The sequence below is a fragment of the Triticum dicoccoides genome, chromosome 7B (genome assembly GCF_002162155.2).
Source record: "Triticum dicoccoides isolate Atlit2015 ecotype Zavitan chromosome 7B, WEW_v2.0, whole genome shotgun sequence".
NCBI classification, from domain to species: Eukaryota; Viridiplantae; Streptophyta; class Magnoliopsida; order Poales; family Poaceae; genus Triticum; species Triticum dicoccoides.
The window spans coordinates 775,533,614-775,542,452 of record NC_041393.1 but is presented as its reverse complement, the minus strand read 5'-3'; the positions used below and the strand labels follow the sequence as shown (position 1 = coordinate 775,542,452).

The 8,839-nt window shown below is 43.2% G+C and overlaps 1 pseudogene; it reads left to right on the top strand.

Annotated features, from left to right (window-relative positions):
• The first annotated feature begins 261 nt into the window (after positions 1-261).
• On the top strand, positions 262-3,096 carry LOC119339800 (annotated as a pseudogene).
• Positions 3,097-8,839: the final 5,743 nt, after the last annotated feature.

Here is an 8,839-nt window from a genome sequence, read left to right as displayed (position 1 = left end):
ATAATTGTCATTATGAGCTCTCTAGCATTCAACCACGAATCAACTACAAAAAACCCTAACTCTCTAATGGGGTTCCCCATTCAATCAAAAAACCCTAACAAGCACAAGGGGGTGCCGCATTCAATCAAAAATCTACAATAAAAAACCCTATCTACTAAATCTTCTGCTTAACAACTACAAGTAAGAGAGGAGGGGAACGAGAAGGATTACCACATCCACCACCTTCATGTCGCTCGCCTCCGCACCTGCATCCAGTGCGCCATGAGACGCCGTCACCACCAGGTCCGGCACGACGGAGTCAGAGCCCACAACCCCCTGCTCCACCAGATCCGCCGCCGCAGCGACCGATCCAGCGACTGCGGGTGCAGCATCTCCCGCACCGCCGACGGCGGCCACTTCTTGGACGGCATCTACCCGGTGTTCGCGGCCTCGACCGCAACTCCGAGCACAGCGGCGGTAGTGCCACCACCTTGCGCCATCGAAGCCTAAGAGAACCCACCGGAGAGAGGGAGGCGGTGGGGTTGAGCGAGTAGGTGCGGTGGCGGGGCGATGGAGACGATGCGGCAAGGAGAGATGGAGTGAGCCGATTTGGGGGTAAATGGTGGGGGCGATGCGGCCGGTGGTGGTTCCCCTCCCTCTTTATAGGATGTGACGTTTTTGGAAGTTTTCGTGCGCCGCGTGGCCGCGTGGCTAGCCCACGACCGCCGCCGCCCACGCCCACGACCGCAGCACATGACAAGGGAAAACGATACGCCCACATACAATACATGTATACCCTCATTGTACAAAAGTAATCGGGCCGGTGCGGGCTTGTACATGGCTGTACGCGCGCTGGTGCGGACTTGTACAGGGCTGTACGCGCGCTCTCCTCGGACATAAAAAGACGATCGTGCCCCTCTTCACGAATCGTTTTTGACAGATCTCAGCCGTCCTTGTGTTTCTCCCTCTCGCATTCAACCCAGTGGGAGAGCACCGGATCAGAAACGATGTTGAATTCAGTGAGATATCACTATTCGATTTCATTATCTGTGCAGAGTCGCGATTCAATATAGGCTGATAATATTTAATGATATATAATCACATACATAATGATTTGAAAAAGAGAGACCGCATGCTTTATGGATCGGAACTAATACTTGCTCAGGCCCTCACAATGAGGAATGCGGGTTTCATTTATTCAAGTGCCATAATTTGTCTCATGTAGTACAACCAAGAGAGATTTAACCCGGCAGCCAAAACATTGATTGTACTCTCCGAACAAAGTAATCCCTTGATGCAGTTAGTTTGGCGCACCTAATGGACACTCATTCTGATCATCTTTGTCTTTTCTATTTTCTTTTGATGCATGGTATTGATACGTTGTGACAACTTTGTGACATATGAAATATGTGTATTCATCTAATTGTTGTTCCTCTTCTAGCCTGCAGGATGGCGCCGTCAGGAGTTCCGGAATTCAGGTGTGTGTCTCCACATCCCTTTATGCTATGGCATGGTGGACTAATGGTGTTATTAGTGCGTGATTTGCTGGGCACTGGAATCTGGATTGCACAGCTGGACGAATTGGTTCGATCAGGGAGCAGGTTTTGTTGGAGCCGACTCTCTCAGCTCACCTCTTCTCTCTTGGTTGTTTCACACAACACACACAAGAACACAGGATATTTGGTGCCGTGCTGTCTCACACAGCTCACGGCTTTTCTTCTCTGTATATCTTGACTAGACAAACTGAACTACAATGCTTTAAGTAGCTATCTCACACGCGCTGCCAGGCTACAACGTGTCCGGCTCTTGTGCACACGACCTGCTCCACTAACCAACTAATCCATCACCTATTCTTATGGCACTAACACACGCATGCATAACAACTTCCTAGATAACTTGTGCAGCCCGTTAGCTTCAGATCTTTGCATGCAGCAGCTTCTCACTGCACATTGGAGTCTCACCATGCATGCTCTTCAAACTGAACCATCAGGTGTACGCCTCGCACGTACCTATGCACAGACACACTACTACATGCAGAACTAAAAAGTAAACATGCAGATACATGATGAAGGTTAAAAAGCTAACAGGTTTTAGTTAGAGCTATAATTGTGGCTTCGTGCTATATAGCTAGATTGCACAGATTAGTTAGCATCGCTCACCCATACACATATCAGTAGACGTACATACATGCACGTTCAGGAATTCCTTAGGGCACTTGGGTGATATGCTGCACATCTCCAACTCAAAGCCTTGACAGATGGTGCTCCCAACACCATCAGTACGTTTATATTTTGCCCTTTGTTACATTTCGGGGTAGCAACTATCTCAGCTTCGGCAACAAATCATGGATGGACACCACATTGGCGTCTGACAGCAAGGCCGCGACTCATTGGAGGCATGTCTGCATGGCCGTCCAGCAGTCGAGCAAGAGCAAGGTTTCCGTCACGCCACTCGACCTTGAGAGCGCCAAGGGGCCGCCGCTCAACACATACAAGCCCAATGGGCCTTACATGGCCACTATCATCTCGATCGAGCGGGCGGCACAGGCCCTAACGCTCCGGGAGAGACGTGCCATGTCGTCGTCGACCTTGGCGACAATGTGCCGTACTGGAAGGCGCAGAGCCGTTTCCACCATTCTCAGTTTCGTCCTCTGTTAGAATGCTGAACTGGGAACTCTTGGTGTTATTAAATAGGAGGATAAACATATCAAGTAATCACATACTGAAACAAATTGTTTTCAAAACTGTATACATTGATTTGAGTTTACTGGACAGCGGACTCTTTGTGTTACTAAATAAGAGGATAAACATACCAAATTATGTTGTACTGAATGAAATTATGATTAAAGTTATAGACACTGATTTGAGTATGCTGCTTGAATTTATTTATAGGAGAATTACTTTAGGTAAGCTCAAGTACCAAATATCTATTCATTACATCTGCTATCGCCCCTGTTGTCCACATCTATCTTTGTCACTCGCTGAACCTTGTGTGCATCTGTCAAGGAGAGAACTCAAAGAGCCTGGAAACCCACAGAATGTCCGTCTGTACTCGATTGCATCTACTAGGTATGGGGGCTCATTTGATGGAGAGACCAGGTGGGCAAGATTCAGCTGATAGGTCAGTTGATTTCTTTTAGATGGATGTAAAGCCTTTCCTCTGTGTTGGCAGTGTTATATGAGTGCCTCTATCTAACTCTAGAAAGACAGTTTTCTCCGTTAATTACATTTTCCTAAAGTTCATTTGCGCCAAACGATCTATTTCTGAATCCTTTACCAAAATGTTCTTAGTACATGTTAAATGCACATCGCGGAGGATATAAATTAAGATGAAATAGTAACCATTCTTCCAAAATATTAAGAAAGAGGGCATTTTTTCACAGTGCCACTAGTTTACAGTGTATATTCTGATTTCGGACTAAGATCAACTTATTATGCACTAGCCAGACAAATAACAAATTCTACTATGTACCAAGAGCCTCTTATAGTATGGCTATCACTATTACTAATATGGCTATCTCTGTTCTATCCTGCTTCCATCTGGATCTATTCTATCGTTTTGTCATACTTGATTATTGTTTTTGGATAAAAGTCAAATTTTGATGCATATAATAAATGTCCTTTAAACAATGTTCTTCTTCCTGTTCCAAGATACAAACCCAACATGTATGCACATGCTCTTTCTGGTAGAATTTTGTATAATCATAGTTCATGGCATATGATGGATGTCTAAAGTTTATGCATCTCACTGCCTTTGTTTCTGACCCCAGGACCTTCTGGCAAAATAATGTTCCTACCCGAGACTGACACAAATGCAACCCATATCATGATTGCTACTAGCACTGGTGTTGCTCCCTACCGGAGATACCTACGCCGTGTGTTCATGGAAGATGTCCCAAATTATAGATTTGGTGGCCTGGCTTGGCTCTTGCTGAGTAAATTGCAGAAAATCACCACATTGACGCCCAACGCGGGCCTCTTCATGCGCCCGCCGGCGGCCTGCCTCCACTCCATGAGCCCCTGGCTTCAGTCCACCCAGTGAGCCCTTGGCTTCGGTCCACATCATGCAGGCTTCCGGCTAACTGTGGTGCCAAGAGAGTGCACTCGTTCTGCTACATCGAGTGGCCTAAAAGCACTTCTGGGCTCGCATGCGAATGATGTCTGGTGTTGTGCGGTGCTCGGCAGAGCCACCACGATGAAGGCACAAACAAGATGGTCCACACATGGTTCTCTGGAACTACCGCAGGTAGGTGCAAGGTATCCTTTCCACTTTCATCCGTTTCAGTTGTACCAATGCTTGCTTATGGTATAGGATTGCAACAAAAGATTACAATCAATAGTCATCTCCGTTATTACCTTTGCACAGATGTATGTTCTGTAAGTTGATCTCAGGTTCATCTTCGCGTTCTTTTAAGAATAGCTCACCATTGTGTTTTTAGGCACCAATATGTTAGGTTTATTAAGCTAAATGGGATCAATATATAGCAGGAAAAGATATGTATAACTCAGATGTGATGATTTGAAGATGAAATGAACAACCGAGAAGCTCGAGAACTGGAGGAACAGGGAGAAGCTAAAAAGACTTGAATGGTAGAAAGTGTTGACTTGGGTTGTTGTTTGTTCAATTGGCAGGACTACTTGTGGGCGGTGTGGTATTGTTAGTTCCAACATTTTTTCAACTCTGTTGTTTTGGTCTGTGCTTATTAAAGTAGTCCGGCTAGGTAGTGTTCATATTGTAGTACCTAATACTTCACATGTAGTTAGTTACACATGCAGATATGTGTTGTTAGTCATTATTTCCCGTGTATCAAGGACAACATGATTGTTGTAATAGTTACGAGTATCATTTTGAAAAATTGGTGAACTATTGTAAGGATGTTGCAACTTTGCCGGATTGTAACTTCTCTCCTCCTCAATAAGTGTTCAAATCTTTTCCTTTCAGTGGCACTTTGTGCAATACACTTACAAAGGCTTTCATTCTCTAAGCAATGTTTGTCACTTTGATATTAATTTGTCTAAATGTGATTAGCAATATTTGTTCCTTGGGGTTTGCATGCCTGTGGAAAACTAGAATTGTTAAAAGATGATTTATGTTCAAGCAGTCAAACCCTCGATACAGAGTTTAACATGTCTTTATTCATCCTTCCTAAAATAATTTTGTGCAGTGTAGGGACATAAATTTTCCCAATGACAAAAATCTATTCTCAGGCATTATCTTCCCCAATTCCACATGCCCATATGTATATTTGAGTGCAATTGCTATTTCAGATGCAATTGAAACTTTTAATTGTGTCGGTTAATTCTTGTGAGAGCGACGCAGAGCTGCATAATAGAAGATGGTGGCATCGTGGCTAGCGCTAGCGAGATGCTAGACGTTGGCAATGTCTCGGCCAGGAGTGACCCAGAGATGGCGATGATATGTAGCGGCAGCACAGGTGGCGGGGATTCAAAGGTTGATGTTTTCTAGCGGGGTGTGTGTGCTTTCCTAAGAAAATTTGATGCCCAGGGAGGTGTAGATGGATTATCGCCGGTGGTGGTATCATAGCGGAGGAGACGGAGAGGGCATGGTGGTGAGGCTGCACCGCCGACCATAGGGAAAAGGAGCAACCGGTTGGGCCGATGACACATGGGTCGGCTGACATATCTTTTGTTTTGCATGAATCTCTATTCCATTTTCATATAAAATAGTTATTCGGACTTGATAAGCATCGAAGGTTGGACAATAGAGTCGTGAGTTTAATGATGATCATAAGTGGCTCGAGCTTAGTGTTACAAATGGATGGTCGTAGAACAGTTTCAGAAGGCAATACAAACGTATGGGTAAGCGTTACAAATTGAAAATCATTGTCTTGGTATTCATGAACACAAAGATATCATGTAATAGAAACTATTGTCGAAACAACCTTGATAAAAAAGAATTTAGTGCATTAATTATTAGCCTATGCTAGCAGGTGGGTATAATGAACATTATTGCTTGTTCAGATTGTTTGTTAATTTTATTCCTCTGGATGATATCCTAGAACATCATTTTCTAATATTGTAGTGCATCGTCTGATAATTTTATTCCTCTGGATGATATCCTAGCAGGTGGATTGTTTTATGCTAAATTATATGGAATATTGGACAGAAGATGCATTGTCTGATAATTTTACCCAAGTATTTCATTTTCATACATGATTTCATTATTTTATCTCAAAATTTTATATAAATGTTGATTTTTTAAATTTTTACTAGAGGATATGATACGCTTGCTGAAAATTAGTAGTGATATTGGTTGAGTCAGACTTGAATAAGCTAAAAGGAAGTTCAATATACCACCAATCTAATGATGAAGAAAGTTTATCTAATTCTGATGTTGACCTCCGCACCTGACGGGGTCGAAGACAAACGCCCCACCACACTCCCCATCATGCCCACGGATCCTCGTGAATTAGTTGTCGGGCTCTGCAACTACATGATGCCGATCAATGATGCCGAATGCTTGGAGTAAGCAAGATTTAGAAAAATATAATGTGACAGTATACATTATTATGATTCTTATCATGCATTTTTGAGGAAGAAATGGTTGCGAAGCTCGATACCCTATCCAATGGGCTTAAGTATCAAAAAACATCAAGGCAATTAACATTTAACAGTCTATCGACAATAATTGTTTCTTCAACATGGTCGTGTGTATACTGCATGTGATGAGGCATTATTTTTCACAGACCCTCCTATACACTTCATGGATCTACAATTTTGTGTAAGTTATCAGAATTAGTCATCCAGAATCATTAGTATCAACATGTTGATAAATAGTTTTTCTTACTCGGTCCATGATGTTAGATTTCACACGAGATCTAAAGTTTTGCGTGAAGGTAAATATTCAGATGTTGGCAACATTGTTTGATAGCTTGCCTAGGGTAGACAAGAACATCTCATCACGCAACTTGCTGAGTAGAGTCTCTTGTCCATTGTTGTCATGATTTGTGGTTTCTAATAGCTACCAATTTCCCCTGAGTGAATCTTGATCGCTGTCCACTGGGTCTCGGTCGCTAGGCGCTAGGCGCGCGCCAGGAGGCCCATTTCTATCGCTAATGAAGCCTAGTAGTACTGCATAGAAAAAATTGGGGCCCCAAATACATGGGGCCCTGTGCCTGAGGACTAACCTGCTACAAGCCAACCGAATAAATGTTTGCGAATTCTTCACGTGACAGCAAGCAACTGGAGGATATATATAGATATCACAATTAGTCTATTATTCTAGCAACCACATCAAAGTTTGGTAGAAATCATATAAAATACACACCACTTGTCCTTGCCAAAGATATGAAGAGAAAAAAAATCTAAGAAACAAACTGTTGATCCAGCATCGCTTCTGCCTCCAACAACTACAATATTTGTCTTTGCAAGATATGCAACAACACAGTTGTTAGCCTTTGGTTGGCTCCATTGCAATCAAGGGCCGTCACTGCATTAACGCAGACAATCTGATGAAACCAACCTGCGCAGCAGGATGATAGCTATCCATGTTCTAAATCTAACGGGCCCGCCGGCTAGTTTAATTCCCTTCCACCTGCTCACATCAAGAATTAAAGTACGTGAGATACCATATACGATATGCATTCATACAATTGAGCTATACAATATATAGCTATCATCGAGTATACAGCAGTGCGGAGCTGGTAAATTATTTGTTCAAATGATCCATGCTATCGGATGAATGAACAGGAACAACCAAATAAATAATTACATCACAGCCAGTAAATCAGAAGGTAATACCAACACATGACTAATAGTTGTATCGACCATGCCTAATGACTGACCGAGGGATTAAGAAATTTCTGAACAACGACATTAGAGATACTGGATAACAGAATATAACTAGCTTCAACGTTTCAAACATGCCTAATGAGTTAAACGGTTGACATCTGATTTTCCAATCACTCATTGAACATTTTATATGAATGATAACATATATTAAACAGTAAGGTCGCTATGATCATCTATCTAGCAAAGGCGTTCGAGCATCAACGAACGAAATATAACAAGATTAGATCACTCCTACAATATGAGTACTAGGAATGAACTATCAGCTGGTGCATAGAAACTCCTGAAAGAATGACAGTAAGTAATAGTATTACGGGCTTCGCAAAGTTTCCTAGATTGCATAGACTCTAGTTCAACCATATAGACACCCCCGTTCATATATAAAAATACCCCATCGGTATCCTCAACATATCCTAGTATAAATTTCGGCCAGGTCTTCTGTCCCTCGACCTGAGGAGGGATCCCAAGAATGTTATGCATCTCAATGATCTTCCACAACATCCATGTGGATACACGATGGCAATTCACATTCCTCTGCCACATCTGAATGTTGTTGTAATGGTGAGACATCATGGCAACACCAACTGTGCCATCCTCTGCCTGGATGATCTGATGGTTGCCTGAATGATACATATGAGGAGGCCCCTCGAGCACATCAAGGATTTGACTTTCCAAATCAAACCAAAGTATACCCTGCATCGCATACTTAAATGACTAGTAAAGTACATTACCAACAAGGGTGCTAAAATAATCGTCAAAACAACCATGATGCCGAACCTCTGTTGAGATGAGATCGGCCCATGTATCAGTCTCAGAGGAATAAACAGAGGTGAGAGGTCGACCATTCTTAGCGTACACAAGTAGCAAGACCACCTTAAAGGGGGTGGAGTGGCAATCTCCGTGCACGTGGCCCCGTTCGCGGGAAGCACAAAGCACCGCCCCATTGATGTAACGCCCCTTGAACTCAGGTAGAATTGGCACACGATGATGGCTGCTGGTGGTGTGATCGCACACGAAAACATCCACGCGCTCCCGGTGTATGATGAGGAAGC